The following is a 26,735-nucleotide window of genomic DNA, read 5'->3' on the forward strand; positions in this document are numbered from 1 at the left end:
TGGAGATAGTTCAGAACTGTGAGTGTGTCCTTCATATCACATGTTGGTCAATGTTGTGGTTCACCCCTGTCAGCTCCTGCATGAAACTTGGGGTAGTTATACAAAAATTACAATTTATTAAAAAGTATAAAAGGTATATTAAAAATGTAAATGGTCTGATATTGAAAACAAGGTTTTTGAGGAATACCTGGAATTTGACATGATAAAAACTTTTTATTACAAAAATATTGCAAAAAACAAAACAAACCCCACCAAAAAATGAACTCACTGGGTCATTCTGATCTACTTGCATCTAAGGGTTAAGAATTTCCTTTTGCACATGCACTGTACTGCATCCAACTCCATGTCTCATGTAAAACACAGTTTCTAGTTGATTTTGGGCAGTAGTGAACCCTTTGTGTGGACATCAGGCAAGAAGACATGCATAAATCAATTTTTTAACATGGGCAGCAATGGGAAATTATGACATCACTGATTTCAGTATTTTTCAATACTTTTCAATACCACTTGGATTTCTTAGGACTTTTGATATGTTATAAATGACATATTTATAAGACTAGAACAGTTGAAAGAGTTTCTGTTGCAATTCATGCGGGGTCATGTTGTATAATACCTGTACTAATACACTTTGGTCTCACTTTATCTCATCCCAGTTTCATTTCAATGCTCTGAATGAACAGGCAGGATATTTCTCCCCCACCCTCCATCAAATTGTTTGACCTTTCACCAGGTGTGAAGATAACACATCTTGTAGGAGGACATTCCAAGGATACAAACCAGCTCATGAATCCACAACGTGAACAGTGAGAGATGGTGAGTGGAGGAGGGGGCGGCAGATGGAAAAATAGACAGATAGATATAGACAGATATAAAGACGAGGGATATTAGAAGTATGATTCATGAGCTGCGGGACACCCCTTCCTCTGCATGCATTCATCATTCATCTCCCTGACAGTAATGAAATGACTGAGATTAAAATTTACATTTAATCCTTTCCTTGGAGCTCCTCAACTTTTCACTGTCACATGGTGTTACACAGTGTAGAAAATATTTCAGTAGGAGGTGAAATACTGCAAAGTCACTGTTGAATCTTCTGAAGGACGATGCTAAATGAAGGAGAACTGGAGTGTGAAAAAGAGAGACCTCTTAAAAGATATTGGTCTGTGTTCCTGCTTTCATTCTCAGCTCATTCATTCAGAAAGAAAAAGTCAGGATCCAACCCGTCCTTTAGAGCATATTTGACAATCAATTCTCCCAGAAAATGAGACGTCCATCATGGTAAAAAAATTACACCTGCTCACAAATGATTGATTGTCAAGCATTGAAAGAAATTACAATGATTTTCAAGGACTGACAGTTACCTTAAATCCAAGGTGGGAGACTTATAACACTCATTGTCTTGCTCTTGAACTTCAATCAATCTTTGGCCTACTTTGACCAAGACTTTTAGTTGTGCTGAAGAAGCTGTTGTCTAAAATTAACAATTAACAATATCTGTAAGGTGTGATCTTTTGCCTTGAGTAATGGCAAATGGATGGTGATGTCAGTTGATCAGTCCATCTTTCCATCCAACGCTATTGCCTGGAGCAAGACCTGTAGAATTACACAACACAACACATGAATATTTATGCTGTCAAATGTCCTCAGAACTATTAGAGGTTGTGTGAGTTCATATAAAGTCAGTGCAAAGATGTGAGTGGGTGCAAACAAACATATATTCACTCTGGGTAGCAGAAATTGAGGCAGACATGTTCTCACGAGTTGAAAATGTTTCAGTTTGATCAAAAAATGTAAGCTTATCACCAGACAGATGGTGTTTATGTTGCTAGCTAGCTACAGCCAAAATTAGCTTCAAACTCAATGTAACGTGTCTTGACCCCACCACTGAGTTAAAATGTATAATTTGACACACAATATATATTGGCCTTATAGTGAAAGCAGCATGTTAGCAGCACTATAGTCTTGTGTTAAGATGCCAGTATATTGACATCAGAGTTGGGCAAGGTGGGTGGCAAGGTGACAATTTCTGTACCTCTCCAAAACTGACAATCCGACATTCACACCAACTTCACATGCAGTGATTGGTCAGCTGTGAGGAGGGGAGAAAATAAACAGGGTTTGAACTTCTCTTTTTATTTTTTTTCCCCTAACTAACTGTTTCTGTCACTTTTTGTGTGTATAACTGAGTGCAAACCTATGAATGCCTCCCAAGGTTGTTCAATAGTGTATGCTGTTATAACCATTTTTAAATAATCATTGCATCTTGACCTGAATGGCCACACCCTGCTTTTGTGTGTGGCTGCATCGAACAAATGTAGTATTGTCTTCTGACGTAGACCAACAGTATGTCATACAAACTAGTTCTTTCTGAGCATACCCCAGCCCTCAGTGTCTACACTGAATCTATCAGTCTTTTTGAAGGGTCTTGACAGTGATAACAGCCCAATACATGGTGAAAATAGTAACACACCTAAGTCAGAAGGAAATAGATTTGAAAGTGTAATGATATGCTTTGCATTTACACACACAAAGTCACAAGCTCTTACTCTGCTGGTATAAACAACTATTATTTATATGTGGTATGCTCCTCAAAGGATAAATATTTCCATTTTAGGTACTCCCATGACATCTAGCTACCTTTACACAAAAAATCTCACAATCTAAGAAACATATTGCCATGAAACTTTCTGTGCATATCCATGCATACAATTTGAATTTAATGACCCTGTGACCCCCATTCCTCTAGTGTCATCTCCAGGACAAATATTACATTTTTTAACCAGTTTACTCATGAAAATCTAAGAATAGCATAATCAGGAATTGTATTTTTGTTCCATTGCTCCAGATAGAAAAACCTTACTTAGAGACATGAATGAGTCTTACTCTCTTTGCAATTAAAACTCACAAGCCACTTAACAACTGGTAACTTCAGCTCCCTCTGATCTGAGTGAATGTTTTTGGGTGGCAGCTCCATCTAAATTGCCATTATTATCAGTGGAGTACCCAGACTTCTTTCATGCTAGAATTGTCAAGAAAGCACTGACTCTATTAGAGAAAAGTTCCATGTTCACATACTGTACATAACTGAACTCACACAATCAATTCTATTTTTAGGTGTATGTTCCCTTTAATATTGTAGAATCCTTATGATTCCCAAGGCTCCTACCTCGGGGGGGTTCTCCCTTTAAAAACAGCCACGACACACTCACAAAACAAAACCCTGTGACTCATACTTCATTGTTATTCTCACTTCTATAAAAAAATCCACACAATCACAATGAACCCTGCAGTCGATAGTTTGTGTTAATGTTAGAAAATAAGAAAGAAGAGGTCAGGCACTGAAATAGCTTGACTTCACAACCTTAATTTGAACTCTGACAGCGAAGGAACATCAAGGGTGGTTGTATAACTTATTACATGTGTGCTTGTTTTTAGAAAATAGTGACATTAATTGGGTTACATCTTCGCTCCTCCAGTCTACATGCCGATGTGTCCTTGGGCAAGATACTTAACCCTAAATGTGTGTGAATGGTTAGTTTCTTCTAATGGGCGGGTTGGGACCTTGCATGGTAGCCTCTATACCCATTCAGCGTATGAATGTGTATGAATGGGTGAATGTGATTTGTAGTGTAAAAGCGCTTTGAGTGGTCGGAAGACTAGAAAGGCGCTATACAAGTACAGTCCATTTACCATACTGTAACAGCAAACATCAGTTAATACAACCAGAGAAGGAGTCAACAGGGGTGGTAGAGTTCAATTACAAGACGCTCATCAGTACAAAACACACAGCTCGCATGCTGAAATGTGAGATGCCACATCGTTTCATGTGCAAATGAAGCAATCTGCTAGTAATTGGGATACATTAATCCTTTCACTTCCTCTTCTCCCTCATGATCCCATACTGTATCTTCCTTTTATCTTCTGTCTTCAACTTTCCTTTCCTCCTGCTTGTCTATCATACTCGATAATTGTAGCAAACTTTATGTCTTGCTGGGTCTTGTATGTCCTAGATAAAAAGCCAAACTTTACTTGTCTAAAGTGTTTCAGTAGATCATATGGCAGATTGTATGAGCAGTTGTGGTAGAAAACCTTCTTCAAAATAAGATTCTCAGCCTTGCAGATGTGTAACTGGCATCTCCTCGCCACTGAATCCTCCTCATTTATTTCTTACGCCTGTCATCCATTTATTCCGTCTCATTAAAGCTTCTGATTGGGTCTGAAATTGCGCATTGTACATGATGTTCCTTTTCAGTGAGTCACCCATTCACATGAGTAGCATTTTCTGACCTTGAAGTGGGCGTGAGGGCATACAGTGTAGTAAGTGCAGGGGTGCACACACGTATACACAGAGAGGGAGTTTTCCTGACCAGTGAGGTGGATGATCACCCGTGAGAGGTCAGTATTGGAGACCTTCTGCTTGGCTAAGCTTGAACATTAGTACTACAAAACACTGTGACATACAGTGGGGTTAAATGTCTGAAGACTGGAATCACAGCTGGCTGAGCAGATGGAACTGCACCTCTGTCTGACTCAGTCAATTTCAAAAACCATTTCTTTCTTAAAAGAAAGTGGTCGATATGTATTAAGACATGGGAGGGAATAAAAAGTGGGGGAGTGAGACGGAAACCTGAAGAGAATGCAAAAAAAAGGAATGGATTACAGCTTTCTTTCTTCTCTCTCCACCCTTCTCTGATCTTTGAATTTGGATAAATTATACTATTTCTTTCTTTTTATTATTTATTATTTCTTTTCTTCTTCTTCCTTTTTTTTTTTAAAAAAAATGATCAGATGAGGCATAAACGTGAATGTACAGGGTTCATGGGTATCAAGGTGAAGAAGTTTAAGGGCTTTAATCTTCTTCTTTTCATAGACAAATAACTTGATATTGTAGTGTCATTCAACTTTATGTAACTTCTGTATTACCGTAAGAAAATATAACTTTCTTTCCCTTAATGTTTTTCTGTATTTTGTATCATGTTCCATCATATGTTGTTTACTGTCTGTTGTAGCAGGAAGGTTTGGACAGGATTTAGAAAGCTAAGTTAAAATGGAGTTTTCAACCACAAAGTTAAAGTACATTTCGTAACTACAGTATTGTGTTTTCATATTGTCATATTGCTTGGCCGACATAACTACTTCATTCTTTCTACATTAGTGCTGGGAAGCTCAAGTGTTATGTTGCTCCAGCATATACTAAAAATGTTCTATACAATTTTCACATTATCGTTAATATTTTAGATGTAAGCTACATAAAGGTCTAGTCTGCTTAATTTTCTGCATTAAATTGTTTTCTACCCCCATTTATACTCCTTACACATAAATCTATAACTTATATATTTAGTTGCCAACAAAATAATATGATATTTTAACCACGTACCTAAATTAATGAAATATTAATACATGATTTATATTTTACCCCTACTTTCAAAAAGCAAGTCTAAATAAAAGCTGCGTAACTAAATCAGTAATGACAATATAATGGAAGGCTAGTAGCAAAACACAAGTCAGAATTGCATGATTTTTCTTTATAAACTGGGTGTTGCATATATTAAGAGAGGAAGCCCAGATGAATGTAAAGTTGGTCTGAAGTGTTTATGATGAAAAACGAAAAAGCTACTGACAGAAAAGGGCCATATTAGCTCATGATGCCCTGTTGTGCATGCAATGAGAGGAGGTCAAGATGAATATTGTCAATGAAAAAAGACAAATGTAAAAATTTTACTACCTCCCTTAGTCCAATTGCATGCACTTTTGAGACAATCCTTAACTTCACCTCATCTGTTCCTCTGTACTGTCAAGAGCAAGGTGCCAGGCTTCAATACTGAACATGAGTCAAGATTTATCCTGCACTGCACAACTAGTGGGGAAAACTGATGAAATGTTATTGGGCATGATCCTCACTGGATGCCTGATTATTGAAATGCACATTGTGAAAGTATCACCATAATGTAGTTTGTTTAGGTTTCTTCTTATTGGTTGGTGTCCATCTTTCTGTGAAAGGAGGGCTCACTTGCGACTGTTTAAGAATAGGTTTTGCATTTTACTTATGTTTTATTTCATCACTTCCTGGGTGCTGAGGAGAATTCCTCCCACCATCTGTATCCAACACCAGAATTTTATTTCAGCAAAAACTTGAGTCTCAATTAGGGCAATGAGACATCCAAAATACTGCATAGTGCATATTTTTGGAAAATACTAGATATCTACAAAGGGAAAGAAATGAGTCAGGTTATGTTTTCTGTCTTTATTTCTGTCTGTCATCCATTTCCTCCACCCTATCTGCTGTCTCCTCCCCCCAACTCCCCCGCTGTCTCTCTCCCTCAATCTCTCCATGTTTTCCAGTCTCTTTGAAATGAGGACAGATACTGTAGGGTGTGGGGATGCGCCAGTGAGCTCCATAGAAAATTTATTAGCAGCTCTGATGTTGGCTAGCCAAAACTGTGATTGCTTAAGCACTTTTTCATGGTGAGATGTCAAATGGATGTGTCATGCTTGATGAAAATAATTTGTAGTCAGTTTCCTGTCTCTATGTGTTCCTGTTATCAGCTGTGTGTGTATGTGTGTGTGTATGTGTGTATGTGTATGTGTGTGTGTGTGTGTGTGTGTGTGTGTGTGTGTGTGTGTGTGTGTGTGTGTGCTTGAGTTACCAAGCCATCTGCACTGGTTTTTATGCATCAAAGCACTTGTAAAATAATTCCTATATATTCATCCACATCTTTGTATGTGAGTATTAGTGTGTGCCTTTACATTCATGTCTGTAAATGCACATATGTATGACTAAGTGTATGTCACTGTGTATGTGTGTGTGTGTGTGTGTGTGTTCAGAATCACCAGCACCCCTTTCATGGATGAAATCTCTGGACCATCAAGACCTGCTCTCATTTCCAAATTTGCAGTGGTCAGCTCTCCTCCACTTCCCTGTTAATGAACGGTGAGCACTCAACAAATGATGATATGATCTCTAACACAGACACACCAACACAGGCGCTCAGGGATGTATATATTTAGCTGTGTGTCCTCTGCAAATGTAAAAAAAGAGGCAAACTAAGTGATAAACACAAGAGTTACATGAACTCTCATTAGTTCCCACAGAAACGGACTCGGTCACTGAGTCAGATTTAAGTCCATGAAGTCAGATTTAATCACCACGTTCATCGTCCTGCAGCCGTTCTGCTGTGGCCGCCACCAGCTCGGCTTGTCTGCCTTAATATGGCAGCGTGGCATTATTATGGATTGCCTGCCATGTTTAGCATCATTAGTGTTTTTAATTTGGAAAAGTGATTAAATGAATGTGTACCTTTTTTTATTGCTTCATCAGAACATCCACACACACACACACACACACGCAAAGTGAGTGAATCTCTCAACCTTGAGCTGTGCTGTGGCCAAGATGACTTATACTATAGCTATCCAGTGGAGTCTTGTACAAACAGAAGCTCTGTGTAGCAATGTTTTGATGAGTAAGTCCCGATTTTGTTTGTATCTTATGCTTTACTAGCAAGCACATAAGGATGCGCATGCACTCATGTGAGCATGTGGGTGGTCCGATATGCATTTTAGCTGACTGCAGAGGCAGAGGGTGACTGAACGACAGTTTGTGGAGGTAATGTGCCAAGAACTGTAGCGCTGCACCAGTTGAACTTCAGACCCTCCCAAACTAGAACATGAACTCATGTAAAACGATGTGTTCAACCATTGGAAATGACAGCTATACACCAACATAAATAACTCACACTGAGTTACCACTATATTTGGTAACAAACTAGCAAGAAGTTTATGTGAAAAGACACAGAAGTCAGAGCCAAGAACCACACAATAGAAAAAACATCTGAACTCCAGACTGATACCAGGCTTGGGTACTAGAGTGCTTGCTCATGGACAGCTCAGAACTGTTCACTAACAGTTTGCTATAGTGAACTACACTCACAGAGCATTTTATTAGGAACGCCCGTGCAATCTAATGCAATCCAATACAACAGGTCTGCTGTACTGGAGTGCATCATATTGAGAAGTCTAATATTTTGTCCACCCATTAACATACACGAGGGGGGCAAAATTAAAGAACACTTTTAATGCACTCCAGTACACCACCACTCACTGCAACTTCAATAATAAACATTTAGTAGAATTATCATCTTTCTGACAATGTCAACTGAAAATGTATAAGCTTCATGAAAGTAGAATTTATGGCAGAGCTGTTGTAATGGATTGCATTAGACCATTAGATTGCACAGTTGTTCCTAATAAAGTGATCACGGAGCGTATATTGTAGTGTGTTGGTGTTAATCCTGATGAAATGCATTTAAAGATGCTTCCAGAAATCCCTATTGGAAGTCAGTGCCAATTGACACTGGGGTGGTTGATTAGGCCATTGTTATTATTGGTTGAAATAAAGCCTGAACATAATCCAGTCAGAAGATTGGACAATACTGAGATGCAAAGACTGTGTAATGGGAGGTAAAGGATTATTAACTGTCTTACATATGCTTAAATCTTCAGTTCAACAATTGGGCATTGTTGAGTACAACTCAATACATTTTCGTGAGCTACAGTGCAGTACAATTGGTTGAATTCCAGATCGGTTTATATAACTGTACAAATTCAGGACAACATCTGTAAGACTCTTTCACTCACTAGGCTGAGTGATGTGCAGTATATGGTGTACTTTCATTAGTATGTTTTGCACTGTCCCTGCTCTTCTGGTGTAAACTGACAATAAAATGAAACCATTACAGTTAGTCATACCTTCAAATTCTGACACATTTTAATCAAATTCAGTGTTATCAAACTTAGATCACACAAGTTTAGCTCAGTTCAGGTGCTACTGTAGTTAATTTGAACCTATTCAGCTGAAAGGCCATTTGGAAAGTAAAGCTGTTTACAGAGTTGACAGTGGTCTAGTCAGTGGTTTCTGAGAAAATGTGATGATGAATCAAAACAAAATTAAAAAAATAGAGATGAAATGTAATAGAAACACATACAAAGTGCAGCTGTAGGATATCTTTGCTTGTGAATGTATCTCTGTATTTCTGCCGCTTCACTGCCTCAGCAGTCTGCTATAAGAGCCATGAGTCATTGGCTGGAGACACAGGGATATACACACACTACAATGCTGTTTAAAAGAGTATGCAAAAATAGCATCTTTTGCCTTCCTTTTCTTGTTTTTTTGTGTGCACTCCATGCTTTCTTTGACAGATGACAGTGCAGAGAAGCATAAGGAATGGGGAGAGACAGCTGACATGTGATGGGGATACTGGGACAAATGGTACAATTGTATCATATGTTTCCTGTCCGACTCAGCCACTGGGATGACCTTGTTTCCTCTTCTGAAGTGAATGAATGAGACTGTTTTGTACCCATTTATAGCAGCTGTAAATGTATCTGTTTGTCTCAAGTGTTCAGCACAGACTGTGATCAAAATGTTTAAGTAAAGAATGTTCATTAAGCCACTGTTGATTATTACACACACAGTAATATACTGCTGTACTGTGATATTGAATGGTCAATTGGCCAGCTTTACTATCAGAGTTGAGTAACTCTACTGCCAACGCAAACCAAACATTTCCTGCTTTACTGCTTAAAAGCTTTTAAATGACTAAATAACAGGAGACTTTTATTGTGAGGAATTTACAGGAAGTGAAACCTGTTCCTCACTAAAGTAGCAGAGCTAGTTAGTTAGCTTGTTAGCGGTGCTAAAAAGCTGTCGAAACAACAACATATGGAGATATTTGGAGCTATGTGTTCAGTAGATCAGTTGAAAATAATGCAGGGAGGAATAGTACAAACAGAAACAGCCACAGTGATGATGTTTTATGAAGAGCTGCAGATGACCAGCACACCTCCAACAGGTAAACTACTTATTTTACTTTGCTGTACTGTGTATTGGATTCATGGCTCAGTGTGATTACCCCCGGAGCAGAGTGGAACAGATGAACATATAAAGAAAGCCATCACAAACTGACGTCGGCTTGGGCCGAAAGTAGAAAAAATCGTTGGAAAGTTAGCATTCAGAGCAGTCTGAAGCCGGTGCTTTTGGCTCACAGGGAATACTTCAACATACGCTTACCTCATTATTTGACACATCGGCCACTTTTAACATTAACATCCGCCATTGTGACATTATATATATGTCTGAAAATAAGGAAAAGTATAATACGTCCCCTTTAAAAAAAGACTGAAAACACAGCTCTGAGAAAAGTCCCAAATGTTATCTTTTAAACATAAAGGCAGTTAGTTAGGATCTCGATAGATGTCTCAGTAATGTCTTGATACTTGAATTGTTCTCAAAGATACTGGTCCGTGTCTCCTGTTCCCTGCAGTCCTGTCTGCTCTGGCTCCAGTCCCTGTCTCCCGTCCCTCATCTCGTCAGCCTGGTTTCCCTACCCTGAATCCCCACTCTATCCGGCTTCCACAGCTTCAGCTCCAGGACTGCTCCCCTTACCCCAGCCTGCCTCAGCCCCAGGTTCCCTGCTATCAGTCCAAGCTTCCCCAGGCCTGCATTTCCCACCTTCTTGAAATATATACTTTGTCCTACCAGATCCCTGTCTTACCTACATGGGTTCACCTTGGGATCACCCGCTCTGCCCCACATAACAAAGATATATTATTCAGATCATATTTGCTTGATTAGCAGGAGTTTCAGACTATAATGCTGTTTAATAGAGCTGGATGAAATCACAGACACTATGTCCTGTTTTGTTAGGGACTGATAAGATTAGAATATTTTAGAATGTTTACAAAGGGTTGATCGGATGCTAAAACATAGACTGAGGAAACTGATTTTCATAATATTTTTTATACCCTAAATGATCTGATGAAGATGAATATTTGATATCTTTGCATCTAAATGTTAGAATATTTCTGCTAATCATAAAAGCACCTCATGCTATTAACAGCACAATCATTAAATCAATTTACAACATGACAAACCTCCATTAATCACTGCCTTTGGAGTAGCTGTGGAGGATAGAGGTGAAATTAATGCCTGAGATGTGGACTACAGAGTGGGCTCAAAAGTAAGGCACCAAATCCTTGAATAGAGGAAGAGAGAAGAGGAGAAAAATGCCTTTGATGTGTGGTAAATGCATTAACGTTCTTCCATTTCTACCAGGAGGTAATTGGAGTGTTGGTTTGCGGAGGTTTAACTTTCAGCTGAGGATTTTATGGTAATTGATTTTTTTTTTTTTTAAATAATAATAAAAGGATTTTTCCATGAGTTAGTGCCTCACACTAATAAAAGGCTTAATCCTTAATCCAAATGTAAACAAAACACATTTATCTGTTATATGTGCATAAACAGTGGAGAAAATATATTTTAAGATATGATGGTTGGAAAAAGGTGATAATATTACAGTGTGACAAGATACACCAAAATGGATTTTTATCAAAAAGACCCTAGATGGAAGTTTAATTACATTATGGTATGATTAACTCAATTTCTATTCATATTTCTCTCTCTCTGTCTTTCTCTGTCACACACAAACACATGGAATGCTTGTTGCATTCCTCATATTTTATTGCTTTGTTGTTGAAAAATGCTGTTTTTCAGAATACAAATGTTGCTCCAGCAAACTGAGCAGTAAAAGGAATAATCTGACAAATAGTAGTTTGAAAGATTAAGTTTATCAACAAAATGTTTCCATCCATTAAAGCATATACTGAGTCCAAACACATGAGTTTCAATCTTTTTTGCTTTTTAAATCAACTCCTCAATTAACAATAGTCAACACCCATGACAAATGGACAATTCACTAATGTATATAACTTTCAGGAACGCAGAGAGCCAAGGATATTGACATGAATAAGACGCTCTTGGGATGGCTGTGTTGGTCTGTCTCTCAGTTGGTCCACCACTTTAGTCCAGACTGAAATATCTCAACTATTGGGTGGACTACCATGACATTTTGTACTGACATTCACATTCACCGGAGGATGAAGCGGATTTTCTAACTTTTCATCCAAAACCATCATCAGGTGTCTCCACCTTAACCTTGCTCCTGATGATGGTTTTATAGGAAACCTGAAAACTTGAAACAACAAATTTCCTACTCCTAGTCTTACCTACTTACTCCTTTTAAAGGTATTACAGTCACAAAATGACATCCTGACTGAGCTTCATGAATAAACCAATTTCTTATTTCTGAGTACAATAATATTTGAAACAGATAAAAGTGAAGGGGCTGCTGCAGCAGAGGTGCAGAATATCTACATTACCTACACTGAAAAAGTGACCTTTCTGATGGTTAAAGTGCACCAATAACCACATGCACATTCTCATTAGGTATGGATGTACAACAAGAATCCATGGGATGTAGTTAAAATATAATAATAAATAACCTGCTGCTAATCTTGCTATCAACCTTGATTCAAATTCATCATCCGAGCAGCTATGATTAATTTCTGGAGCAGCCACCACTCCCCATGTTCTGATAACACTGCTGAGATATTCACAGGCCTCTGCTTTGGCCTTATCTTATTTAGCTCGAGGCCGTGTGACACACAGACTCTCTGAACAAGAACACAGCCGATATACAAAGCCTTGAGAGCATCATTTAAAATGCAGCAGATGGTGCATAGTGATGCAACAGCAGCTGAGCTGAAGGTGTAAGGCTGCTTAGTACATACTGGATATACAATACTGCATCTTCACTGTCCTGATTGATTTTTTAGGGGTATTTTTCCCACTTCTATTGTCTTTCTTTTCATCTCATACTCTTATACCATCATCAACTCCGACAGTAGCAGCAAATAGCTGTGCACGTTCATGAGAGTGTCAGTGTCGTCCGTCTCCTTGCTGCTACCTTTGCGACATGGCTGCTGTCTTTAATCCACACCATCAAGCCAGTGAGAATCTAGAATTCTCAATGGCTGTGGCATAATAGATGATCATTTATTAATCCAAAACTATTTCAGATACCTGCTTTAAGTCAGTCATCCGTAATGACAATTTGATATTTGCCACTATAACACAGTGCCTGTATGAGTCAGTCTGTGTGTGTGTGTGTGTGTGTGTGTGCGCGTGCCATGCTGAGGTTGTTAATATTTACACGTTGGAACCATGTGGTGCTGTTTTAAAGCTAATCTAAAGGTCTTCCTCCAACATCGGAGGTACACACTGGGAGCAAAATGGAGATCCTGCTGAGATGCATACCGTACACACTCACACACACACACACACAGGTACACACTCGCAAGTGCACACACACTCTGTAATCCCAGTGGAGGTGAGGTGAGAGCAGCTAAATGATTGTCATGTGGAGTGATTGGAACAGTAACCTTTCCCTCTGTTATTTACCCGACTCAAAATGTCTTACTTCTCTAAAACATACTGTAAACATTCTTCGGCAGCGGTGTGTGAAGAAGACATATGCCTTTTAATAAGCTGACTTTATTCCTACTGTTTGTTTCTACTTAATGACTTTAATGCAGTTAGCGACATGACTGCTTTTAAAATTCAAAATAGCAAGTTGTTAGGTCATAAAATTTAAAACAATTCGACAGGTTTTAGTGGCTACTGGAAGTGTTTGTGTACTGGGGCAGGTATGGGTATTTTTACTGCAATAGGTACAGGTTTAGGTTCTTTACAATTTGCAAGTTATATCTCTGAAACTAAGAAAGGAGTGAATTTGCTTTTGGGAGAAATAAAAAGGAAAGACAACCACGTAGTTACAAGTGTGCAGGTATCCCAGCTGTACTGACATAAGTCAACAGACCCTCGTCATGTAGGATTGAAAACTAACTAACCTAAGATATTAGTTCAGAGATTTCTGGCCTTTTTTGCCTCAGAAATCCAATTGAAGGTGTGAAAAATTTTGCGACCCCAGATATTTGAATAGATGGTGTATAGTGCATAAGGAAGCAATTACATTAGAGGCACAGACTGATGTCTAGTTCAAAAACACTGCTGAGATGTTTCTTGGAAAAAGATGTTGCCACAACATATCATGGATGGATTGTCAGTTTAAGTTACTTAATATCTTTAAAAGCTGCTATATTTGTGTTGGTGTCGTGCTGTCCGTTTTGTAAAGTGATGAATACCTTATTTTAGAACAAAAGTCATTTCATACGACGTGCTGATCAAAAGCTAAAGTAAACAAGCCTGTGTAATGTTTGTACTTTGGTCCTTGTGGTACATTCAGTCCTTTATGCATTATTTTACAATGTGTGGCTCACGTCTCTGTTGTCTCTCATTACTTGCCTTCGGGATTAAATGGCATGAACTTTGAATATGTAATCAGATATAAGGTGCATGGACACATACACACAACAAACACATGCATGCACAAACATGATCCCAGATCCCAGAGGGGAGGTCGAGAACATAACAGAGAACCCAGAGGAGCTGAAACCATAACAGAGAAACCCATGAAAGAAGATGTGGTATTTTAATCTCCCTCTGCATCTACATCAGTGTGCACTCTGTTTGCATGGATTTATTATTATTCATAGGCTTAAATTTCCTGTGGAAGCATATTCAAAATTGCTGTTGTTACCTTCTCTGGCCAGTATCAATACATCATCTATCTTCTAATTTGACTTATTAAAACCATAATCTTACTCTCAAAAAATTTCATAGTGTTCCTTTAAACATTCAGTCACCTACAGACACATACATATATATATATAGCCTTTCATGTTAAAATTTGTGTATCCCTTTATTTTAGTTTTCCACTGGCCTGATAATTACCGCACATCTCATATATCTCTGTATTGCCATTCATAAAGATGATCATTGACTCCCTGCAGTGCAAACACTCCACAGAGATGCTCACCAGTCAGCAGCAGATGTTATGAGCAGAGTGGGAGAAAAGTCATTCCCACCATTTATCAGGAAACACCCTTTAATTAGTGATTTTATGTGTGTGTGTGTGTGTGATACTGCAGCTGACACAGGAGCCAACACTGACTCATCAACGGTATACCCAGGGACATTATAATAAATATGAAGATTGTAAATATGCATGTATTTATTTATTTTTTATTTATATGTATTTCTTTGATTTCATGTGAATGTGTGCATTGTTTTGCTTTTCCTGGTTGTGCAGGCCTATGTGTGTTTCCTGCTGACAATGTGTAGTGTAACATAGTGTGATGATAGGCAGTTGGATGATCTCTGCAAGCGGAACTAACTTCTCTCTGTATCAGCCTATAAATCTTGCACAAAACACGCACGCACACAAACACCTTTGAAATAACCTCCTGTCTCTGACAATAATAAGGATTTGAGAACCTGCCTCACTGTGGCCAAACTGTATGCTCATGTTATAATTTTTTCATTTTAGCAATGTTTTTAAACAGTGAAGAAATGAAATCAATAAGTTAATCATTAGTTCTCTAAAGGCTGACATAGGCACTTGACATCAACTATAACATTTTTTTTAATCATTCCCTAGATTGTGGGTTAGTGGGATCTTTACAAATACTACAATGGGTCATTGTTGTCACTGACTATTATATTTAGGATTGGAGAGAAATGTTACAATTACTATTGTTGCCCTACCTGTGACAAATTTAAAGCTGCAGCTAGATATTTTGGGAAATACAATAATTGATGAAAGGCATCAATATTGACCTAATCTCTCTCTGGTGTCGAGGAGATGTGCTAAGTTATATTAGCCCTTGTCTTAAGATATAGCTAAACAAATCATACAGAATAAAATTGTAATTTAAAACACATTTCCTGCATATCTTCTCCACCTAATCTCTTGGATTAAGTGAAGAAACAGCCACCTGCACTAGTCTAGATTAGTTAGATTGAGGGTGCTATGAAAACCAAGAATGCATCATGAACAGTGTATAATTGGGTGGATCAGGACAAGAAATTATTATCAGAAGAATGGCTATTTCATATTTAAAAAATATATTTATAAAAACATTATGTAGCCTAAAATGGAAGTAGGTTATACACAGAGCGTCTCCGTAACCATAGCAACTCATTCTCACTCCTGCTTGTGTGAGTAAGGCGTGAGAGGAGAGGAAGAGATGCTATGCTGCTGCCAGAAGAGCAGCTGATTTAGATTACTCTGAGCAGCATGCATGGGAATACATTACAATATCGTAGTTTGTTTGTGCATATTAGTTTGTGTATATTTATGGATTTCCCCCTGATGTTCTGAATTACTCGTTGCTGCACGGTGCTGCTGTTGTGCTGTGCTGCTCTGTCTTGTCTGTCCATGCGCTGTCAGTGTCCTCTTTTCACGCTGCGACGTTATCATTTATAAATTTGTTTTTCACTGCATGAGAAAATGGACGTGTGGTGTGAGTGTGTGAGAAAAGTGTCAATTGTGTGAGTCTCATGGTCAATGTGTGAGACTTGGCAGCCCAGTCTTTAATAATCAGTTTCTTTTGGACAATTGTAAAAAAGACTTTTTGCTATGAGAAATACTGGCTGGGAGCTAAATCAGCTGAGTGAGCTTGGTCTGCTACACCCAGTGGGCCCAAAGGAGACCACAGCCTTGCCTGGAGCTGCGCAGGAGAGGAAACGTCAAAAGCAGTGCGACAGAACGTGGAAGCTAGGCTAACTGCAGACCCATACAAACCAGCAGTTCCAACAATTATCTGGCCTGGACACGATATATTTTTTTTCCCAGGATGGCGAAGTCATGACCAACCCTACTCTGCCTCTGATTGGTTTACCCTGATATTCTTATCCTAACCCTAACCAGTCTCACTCCTCATGCCTAAACCTAACCAACCCAGCCAATTAGGCACTGAGTACTAGCCAATCAGAGGCAGAGTAGGACAGGTCATGACTTTGCCATCCTGGGAAAACAAATTTGGTGTACTGGATGCACAGATGTGAAAATGATACAAATCTTTGCAAACAGTAAGCATATTTCTCCAAATGTCAGTTCCAATAAAAGGAAAAGAAAATGTTTTTTTGGTCTTTTTACTGTGCCCAGAACTCACTTTTATTGCTGTCATTTATCAGAAATGTTAAAGTTTCACCACTGCTCTATAGCACTATAATGCATTTTACTCACAGCAGCTTAACTGCAGGTTAAGAGTCTCTGTGGCTGTTGAGGCAGGGCAGAGCATTACTCTTTCACGCTGCCCGACCAGATTATTAATAGGGCTCTAGAGATATCTTACCTCCATAGAGCTCGAGCAACTATCTCTTTATTAAAGAGTATTTCCACCAAAGCAACAATGCCTTGTTTAATTGAACGTGTCAGTGGTGTCAGAGGATGGAGGAGGAAGTGAAAGATTGCAGAGGGCTGGGCGATGTGATAGCTTCTAGCAAAGCGCTGGGTCGGGAGGCAGAAGAGAGGTCGCTGACTGTGATGCATTACCCCAACACAAAGACACCATTCAATACCAGGGGGCAGGGAAATTGATCTGCAACTCTCTCCGAGGAGCCATTGTTACTGGCTCCCTTGTATTAAATGACAGAGAAAATAAGAGGAGATGAGATGGGGATGGGAAAAAAAGAGAGAGGCTGAGAGAGGGGGTTGAACGGATGAGATGGCGGGGGAGGAGATATTGAGAGAGGAAGAGGAAGGATAAAATGCAAGAGAGAGACATGTTTTGAGTTTTGAGGTTAGGGGAATGAAGAGACATCCAGGCACAAGGATGAGGAGGCAGTGCTTGGTGCTTTTCCAGTTTGTCGTGTTGTTTTATGTTCAAATTCAAATAACACACCGGCTTCAGCCTGTGCGACGCTACAGGTGCACCATGAGTACATAAAAAAACAAATTAGAAACATCACCTGCACACATTCTTTAAATCCAATGGAAATTACAATTTATTTAGCTGAGAAAGACAGCTAACACTAGCTAGACACCCTCTTTTCTATAATTCAGGATGAACATAGTACTGAGTGTGAAGGTGCTGCCCAAGACTCAAGAGGTGAAATACCATGCACAAAAAGTAATGTCCATAGGGTGACCATATTTTGAAACCTCCAAATGGACCTTTACATGTATGTGCTTATGCATGCACCATAGGCGTTTTCATCAGGATGGGGGATAATTATTTGAGTGCTTAGAACACCTACCAAGTGCACCTTTCAACACCATGGACAGCGCCTCAGCAGACAAAAAATTATGTTTTGTCTCCCAAAATCCACCAAGATATTTATCAGTGTGCACAAGTGCAGGCTGCCGGTGTAGGTACCAGATCGGCTCAGCCTGCCAGATCGGCTCAGGGTCCTAGCTGTGTGTTCTGCAGAGCAGTGATGACATACTTTCTTGTGGTCTTCAAAGAATCTATATAAAAAAAAGAAGGGTCACTGTGACAACATTCAAATTGTGCACTGGTGCCAGACTTTGGTGCTACTTCTATTGAAGTTAATGGAGCAGGCATGGCAAGTCCCACTCACCGTATCCGTGCTGTTTAACCTTTGGCTGAAAAATGCTTCAACAAAATAAAAAAACAAACAAACAAAAAAACCCAATACCCAACACATTACGAGATATTGACTGATGTTTTTTGTCTAAATGTGTGTGTTCATTTTCCTTATTATTGGTCTCCAAACAGATCATGGCCCTGTCCAGCAGCTGCATATATCTCTACTTAAACGCCTGTTTGGTCCAAGATGGCTACATCATGATACATGACCAAATGGGATATTGCTGACCAGACTGCTATTATAAACAGATCAATTTATTAATGGCTCTGGTTATAACTGGCTGGACTCAATGATATGGCCTGTCAGAGTTAGGTAAATATCCTTAAGCCAAACAAGGACTTGACAATATCCTACAGTACCTTGCAGTTTGTCTCAGCTAGCACACACATAAGTCATGACAATTAATAAGCTAGAGAGGCTGTTAATTTGCTATCACGCACAAACACAGCAGCTCCCTGACTAAAAAATAAAGCACATCCAAACCTTGTCTGTTTCTTTTACACCTTCACAAGGATTTAATTCTTACGAATGTTACCAGTTATTAATGGTTAAATTAATATAGGACGTCTCAAACAGAGATATTGCTGGCCAATGTTGGCTAAAAAAGTGCAAAAGCTAATTTAATTCATTGATGAGAAAGTAACAAGAACCAGTAAGTGATAAAGGTTTAGATTTATAAAGGCATATAAAATTTGGCATTTAGCGCCACCTCCTGACAATAATAGGAGACATTATCGAGAGAGCTGGCTAATATTAGCCCTCCTGAATATTATCAAATATCTTTAACAATTTGATGGTTGGTTAGTTATTGATAATCAAATACATGTACAATAATACCTGCTATTGGGAGAAAAGGAGGCTAGCACACCCTCCCCATCTCAGTCAGTGATCTTACATGCATTTCCATTAACCTGTTTTCTACAGCTGTCTTATGTTCAATCAGAAAATGACTAATATGCAGACCTATTATTAATGGAAAGGAGGAGAGGGTCTGGGCCTAACAAAAAATGCTTTTTCCACTTTCCAAAGACCCCAACAGAAGAAGGAAATGGATGATAAAGTAATAAAGAGGGCAGGGTCAAATGCATTCCATTTAAGGCAACCTACAAAAGAGTCAAGGCTGTGTGAGGTAAGATAGAGCACTTGAACCCAAAGAAGCATTTATCTGAAAAGTCAATAACAAGTAACATCACTACACTAACCCACCATCCCCTCTTATAAAGGACCACTTCTCAAGTGAACAGTTTGACAGCAAAGGTAGACTTCTCCCTGGTCCCAAAACTGCCTAACTCTCAAGGTGAGATAAAATACCTTGTCATACATGAGTGATGTTGTGTTCACACCAAACGCGAAGTGAATTTTCGCCTCGCTTTACTTGCGTGAATTTGGCCGCAGGATCATTTGTGTTTATTCACCCCACGAGTACACGAACCCATGAATATTCACTAGAAAAGAGGAGGATTTATTTCTGCCATTTCTTTCTATCATCAACCATGTCCGAAGTAACAACCACTGCTGCCTTGTACCTGTTGTGGAAGTCCCAGATACGTCGGAAAACCAAACGCCGCCGTGTCTGGATCCATAACATTATCAGCAGCTGGGTGAATTTCACCGCCCTCTCCAGCAACCGCATCTGGATGATGGCCATTTCCAGCGATACTTCAGGCTGACATGGGCCCAGTTTGATGACATGTTGGCGAGGATCTGTGCCAGGATATAATGGGTGGACACCAACTACAAGTGGTCCGTCTCAGCTGCAGAGTGCCTGTCCATCTGTCTCTGGTGAGTTGCAGTTTTTGGTCTGTCAAAATCAATAGATATTCACTGTATCTAGCAAGTCACACGTTGGCTGAATTATCTGGTTTACTAAAGCGATATGACTCCAAACTAAACTTATATTTTATATTATATTATATTCTTCATTGTGGTTGTTGCACAAGTTGTACAATTTATGTGTAAAGTGAATAGATTTATGTGTAAATCCTTAATCTCTTTATCTGCTTTTCTTGTTTTTCTAAGGAAAATTTGTTATTGTTATCCATCACAATAAAACAATATAAACAAGGTGAGAAATTAGCACCAGCCACCAGACAAATGCTGGTAAAATATTAAAGTAGCTGGTAGATTTCAGTCACAAAATAATTATTTAGTGGCAGGTGAATTTGAACATAGTGGTTGGTAGATGTTCACATTTTAAAAAGTTAATTTCCCACCATGGGTATAAATATTCAGTTAGCATTTAAAAAACACCTGTGCAGCCATATCAATAAAATAGCACTACTACTAAGCTAAATTAAATGTTTTCTCTGTTGCAGATACCTAGCCACTGATGACCATCGCGAACAGCTTTCGTGTTGGGGTCTTCTTCTGCTATGTGGGACTGCCTCATGGATGGCTTCATGGCTGTGCTCCCTTGTGCACTCCACCACAGAGGAGTGGAGATCATTTGCAGAGAGGTTTGAGGAGCGGTAGAATTTTCCTCTCTGCTGTGGAGCACTGAATGGCTAACACTTCGTTCTTAAAGCCCCTGCTAATTCAGGATTCCAGTACTACAACTACAAGGGAACATTCTCTCTAGTTCTCCTGGCAGTTGTAGATGCCCAATATTGTTTTCGGGCGATTGATGTTGGGGGCTATGGAAGAACAAGCGACGGTGGGATTCTGGCCAACTCAGCCTTTGGTCAGGCACTGCGATCTGGCACCCTCCAACTGCCTGTTGACTTGCCATTTTCCAGAACTGACCACTGAGAACCCCAGCCATGTCTTCATTGCTGACGAGGCCTTTCCACTTCAGAAAAATCTTATGAGGCCATTCCCTGGGTGCGTCCTTCCACGAGAGCGATGGATATCCAACTACCGTCTGTCCTGAGCTCGGCTGGTAGTGGAGAATGCCTTCTATATCCTTTCAGAGAATGTACAGGCGTGCCCTTGAGGTCCACCCAGAAGTTGCAGAGAAGTTTGTGAAGGCTACCTGTGTTCGCCATAACTTCCTGCGGAGGACAACCTGGACAACTGCAGGAAGGGGGAGCATCCCGGTTGGTGAGGTGGAGCCACTGCCAGGTCTGGGAAGACTTGCTGCCAACAACTCAGCAAGAGAGGCCATCAGGGCTAGGGAGGTCTTCATGTCCTACTTATCTGCAGAGAGAAGTGTCCCATGGCAAGACACCGTGTAGTGCACAAACACTCTCAAAACAGCTCTTTTCAGAGCCACCCACACATTGCTATTGAGCAAAATTCCTGCAATATTACTATATTGCATATCAGCACCAATATATGCCTGTGTTTTTATCCATGATATATTATTATTGTGAGGTAATACAGCTTTAATTTGGCATGTCTGCACCGCATTACAACACAATAAGGATATTGACCTGAACTTTTGATACGAACAAAATATCTATCTTACGGCATAGAGAAATGCACATAAGGTTGTTTCCTTTGTGTGTCAACTGTATTTTTGCAAATAAAGAACATGAAGTAAATCATGGAAATAAAATGTTTTTTATTTTTTGATTAAAAAAACAAACAAACAAAAAAACTACTCTATACCTCAACCAATTGCCTCAAAAAAAGGACACACAAAATACTAATTTAAAAATAAACATAAAAAATATCAGCATGGAGCCCCTGAACATGGATGGATGATGAACGGTGGCAGAGGGCAGGGACAGACTCAGAGGAGGCCAGGTATGGGTGTGTGTGTGTGTGTGTGTGTGTGTGAGATGTAAGGCCTGGTTTGTTCCCTGCAAAGACTGTCGCCCTGATAACCTATTCTGCTGGTTCCAAATTGAGAACGATGGAGCTGGATTCATAAATGAGTTTGGGGATCTGAAATTTGACAAATTCCTTCCGCTGGGGCGACAGTCTTTGCAGGGAAGGAACCAGGCTTTTGAGGAAAAGCTTGTCCTCTGAGGGGGGAGGTGGAGAAGGCCTTTTCAAAGCCTCCAGAAGGAGTACTTCTATCTCGCTCTCCCTGTCACTCCCCCTGGTCCTCTTTTAGGTCCTCTTGGTCACTGTATGAAATCAAAACACCATATTTCCATCAATGCAATAGTTTGTAGAGCTAATATTTACTGAGATCAGGCAACAGACAAGAGACATGAATCAAACATGAAAGGCAATGAATACAGTAGTGAAAAACATGTCATTCATACAGAAATTATGCTTATACCATAAAAAAATGCAATCCAACTTTTCTGAAGTACATACCTGTGGGTGGTGTTGCTAGTGTTACAGCAGTAATACTGAAAAAAACAATAATCTCCACTGCCTTACATTAAAGACTTAATAGAGCCTGACCTAAAGTCACCTTGCCACCAACTCCCCATAAATCGGCCGCAAAACTCCTCAACACCATCTTGTCCTCTCTAATGAGGCAATATAAGAGGGTGCTACACAGTGACGTATAGACCCTTCCTTCTTTTACAGATTCCTTGATGGTCTTCATTTGTTAGCTAACGTTAACTGGCTAACTAAGCAAACTTAGGAATATCATCCTTTACATAATGCCATGAGTTATGTTTGTTTGTGTATATGTATATATATATATATATATATATATATATATATATATATATATATATATATATATACACACACACACACACACACACACACACACATATATAATACATATACATATATAATGTAGTGTATGTATATATACTATATAAACATAGTGAGCTTTCACTCTCTACACATACAGATATGAAATGTAAACTTTGGCATTTACATTTTATTAGATGTGGACCTCTTTTTCCACACAAACAATCACACAATCAAAATTTGCTCAGTTAAAGCTTTAATATGTACTATTCCGCATTAAAATGTCTAAAAACAACTAGACCTGTGTTATATATTTTGTCGAGCTGTGTACTTACATTATCTTACATAACCAAATGTTTCCAACAATTTTCAAACCCAGAGAAATCTGTTACTTTAATCAAGGTAACGGTCCATTTCATTTGGTCACCTGTCAATGGCATCATACCCCTTTACCAAAGAGTATATGTATGGTGCATTGGTGTTGTGGTTGTTTGACAGAAACTGTTATGAATTGACTTTTATCAGTTTTAAGCCAACTTTTTTTTAGCTTTTTTAAATATATCTTTTAACTAGATGAAGGGATTTAAGTCATCAGATGTTATCAGAAAGACAAGTTATCAGAGAAATAAGCTGGGCAAACGTTAGCAGCAGCTCGGCTAGCAGCCCCTCATGGACGTCTGGTGCTTGCCGAACATCATCGGAGAAACATTGATTTTTTAAGTGAAACAGCTTCATTCAGTATTTTTATGGTTTTAATCCCCTTGTACGTTTATTTTTGGAGAGGAGGAGACCTCTGCGGATAATTCGACTCCTGGTAGAAACCTGCTGAATGTCTGTGTCTTAAGTTATCAGAGTAACAAGCTGGGCAAACGTTAGCAGCAGCTCAGCTAACAGCCCCTACTGGACGTCTGGTGCCAGCCGAACAGTGTCAGAGAGACACTGGTTTTCAATGTGAAACTGCTTTATTCAGTGTTTTTACCTGTTTTAATCACCGGGTCTGTTCGTTTTGGAGAGAAGGAGACCTCTGCAGATGATTTGGCTCCCGGTAAAAACATCCTGAACGATGAACACTGGAGTAATCCTAACCCGAAGAAGCTGGTTGTTGAAGCTTGGCTATTGTTGCTCCTTTTCACTTTTTTGGATTGGCTCTTGCTCCAAGATGGTCATCTTTTAAGTGTTCTTTTTTTCTGTCATCTTGTGTTTTTTTGCCTCATTTCTCATTCTCAGCTGCGTGAATCTTTTAATGATTTTTTCTTGTACTCCACAGCATGACGGAAGCCTGCTGGAGAGTGCCTGAGCTTCTTTCTCCACGATACTGACTGCGCTGAGGAGCTCCATGAGGGAGGAACCAGTCTTGGTCCTAAATAGTTCCTCAATTTGGTGAATGAAATCATTGGCTTCTTGGGAGAGACGGCAAAGACCACCTGCCTTAAACTCTTTTAAGGTGCATTTTTAACCTTGATAACCTTGATGTTAACACAAACCTGTGTCAGCATCTTCTCCTATATGGCTAAAATTGATGTTGTTGCCATTATTACCCCTTTCTGAACAGGCTTCCAACCTCCCTTTTGACCAATCTTCATCCCACGGAACAGATGGACGATGTCCTGGAGGAAGGTGATGGCCTTTTGGTATTCCTCCATCTTGAGTCTGCTCAGCACTGTAATTGGATGGCGGGATGACATGAGATCAAACCAATGATCAATTTGCTCCAGGAGCCACGCTATAATCAGATAGGACAATGGATGGTTCTCTGCCTGTACCATTGTTTCAGCCCAGCACTTGTTGCCTTACTGAATACATTTAGAACAGGACCAATCTTCATCTTATCAAAGTGACTTGGCTCAATGGCTGCAGCTGATAGATGGGAGCTAGTTTTAATGACATCCCTTTTTGAAAGGTCAGTAAGTCCTTAACAGGGACCACTGTAACCTCGTTAGAGAGGAGGTTCTCTTTCTTTACAATATCTTCAGGAATTATGAACACTTGTCCACAGACCAGACCACAGACCTTTTTAGATTTTTTTTTACCAGATATGGGAGATCAGGCATGAAATGGAGCCACCTGTCTGGTGTTGCCGGATGTTGGACTGAGGTTTTATTCTGGTCGACCCCAAAGGATTTCCACATGGCCTGGTTAGGACTACCCATGTCAGTGCTGACATTAAGCACATGTAGCCCTATGGATGCTGCCCTCTGTATTATTTATATATTTTGTTAATTACTGGCCTGTACTTTGCTCTGTTGGTAGAATTGCCACTTTAATGATATGCCACTACTTGCTTCCACCGTGTTGTGTTTCCAGCCAACATGAACGCACAAGCGTCTGTTGCTAGTACTACATACAGTTTGCCTGTAAACATGTGCAACTCCACACTAGATGTGATTGCCATTTTATTCAATGTCAACACACACTCCCTTTCAAGCTCGGTCAATCCTTCTACCTTCAGTTTTAGAAAATCAAATTCCTGCAGGGTCTTGTAACCTGTTGGACCAGCAGCAAAGCAAATTTTTAATGCCTTCCTAATTGAGTCATTGCTCCATTTCATCCCTTTTGTGGTTAGTCTGCCTAATGCTTTAATTTGGTCTTTTGAAAAAGTTGTCTTTGTTATTTTGTCCCTAACTTTCATTATCTTCTTGAGAGCTGCATTTTCCTTCCTTATTTTTCTTAGTGCCACCTTTGCTTTTTTGATGATTTTTTCTTGTCCCTTTAATTTTTTCAGTAGATCTGATTGACTGGCTGCTGGCTCACTGGGTGGTGTCAGCTCTCCCCATCTCTCCTCACTAGCCATGTCCTCTCTTTCTTCTCTCTCTTTCCCTTCTCTCAGTCTCCTCATTCCTTCTTTCCTCACTTTCCCTTCTGTCAGTCTCCTCATCCCTTTCCTCAATCTTTGAAACTGATGTAAGTGGAAGACATGACACTGTTAATTTTTGAATATTCAAAATAATATATCATTTAAACATATGAAATATTACTATGATTATTAAGAATTCATGCTTATTATACCTGTGTCATCTTTAACACCATAGCTGTGATCAGCAGCTATGGGCTCTCTATTTAAAGGTCCAGGGGTGCATCATGGTGCAGGGGCCCTCCTCTTTTTGACCACAGGGTGATGCACAAAGATGGGGGGAATAGCATCTGCTTTCAGCCTAGTCCTGCCCTTTTTGGTCTTGACAAACTGGTCTGCCTCAAAATGTTCCTGCAGAGAGACGTGAGTTTACTTCCCACACATAACAACTCAGTTTTGTCTACCCACATACATATCCCATAGTGATTAATTGCACAGTATTAGGGAACACTTTATACTTATTGGACATGTATACACACATTACATATCTAAAAGAAAACAATGAACATGAGACAACTTTATATGAATTCATATCACATCGGTAACTGATGCCACTTATCATACTGTACGTTGCTAAACATCAGCAGTAAAACCTGCTGATGATCACAACTACTGAAGTTCCATAACTTAAGTTGGGGAACAAAGTCCACACCTCATCTCTCAAGGGTGTCTAACCCTTTCTCTCCTGTCTTTTTCTCCCTCTCTCACTCTCTCTCTCTTTCAGCACAAGAACAACAGGGGGATTCAATAATAAACCAAATATTAAGCTTCCTGATGGTGTGGTCTTTGTTTGTGAAAGAGTGTAAATACAGTGTTTGAATATGATTACCTCACATGTTTTTTTGTTGTTATAATCTTTTTTGATCATAAGATTGCTCCTGCTGCCTTGAGCCAACCATTTTTTTCTCCTCTCCGTGCCAGTGTGGAAACCGTACATTCGTACTCCTTTCTCTGAGCGTTTGGAGCATACCCATGCAGCACAGTAAACCA

The 26,735-nt window shown here is 39.5% G+C and overlaps 2 long non-coding RNA genes across 3 annotated transcripts; one reads left to right on the top strand and one right to left on the bottom strand.

Annotated features, from left to right (window-relative positions):
* Nucleotides 1–17,620: 17,620 nt before the first annotated feature.
* LOC122965478 lies at nucleotides 17,621–20,714 on the bottom strand. Its single transcript, XR_006398235.1, has 3 exons — nucleotides 20,669–20,714; nucleotides 19,876–20,150; nucleotides 17,621–18,206 (listed from the first exon to the last, which is right to left on the bottom strand). It is a non-coding gene; the product is annotated as an uncharacterized LOC122965478 (long non-coding RNA).
* Nucleotides 20,715–23,506: 2,792 nt separating this feature from the next.
* On the top strand, nucleotides 23,507–26,494 carry LOC123000064. 2 transcript variants are annotated; one of them, XR_006407888.1, is made up of 6 exons: nucleotides 23,507–23,939; nucleotides 24,162–24,338; nucleotides 24,447–24,511; nucleotides 25,617–25,795; nucleotides 25,924–26,108; nucleotides 26,470–26,494. It is a non-coding gene; the product is annotated as an uncharacterized LOC123000064 (long non-coding RNA). The 2 variants fall into 2 exon arrangements; XR_006407889.1 differs by having other exon boundaries at nucleotides 25,620–25,795.
* Nucleotides 26,495–26,735: the final 241 nt, after the last annotated feature.

Source organism: Thunnus albacares, chromosome 16, assembly GCF_914725855.1.
Source record: "Thunnus albacares chromosome 16, fThuAlb1.1, whole genome shotgun sequence".
In the NCBI taxonomy this organism is placed as follows: Eukaryota; Metazoa; Chordata; class Actinopteri; order Scombriformes; family Scombridae; genus Thunnus; species Thunnus albacares.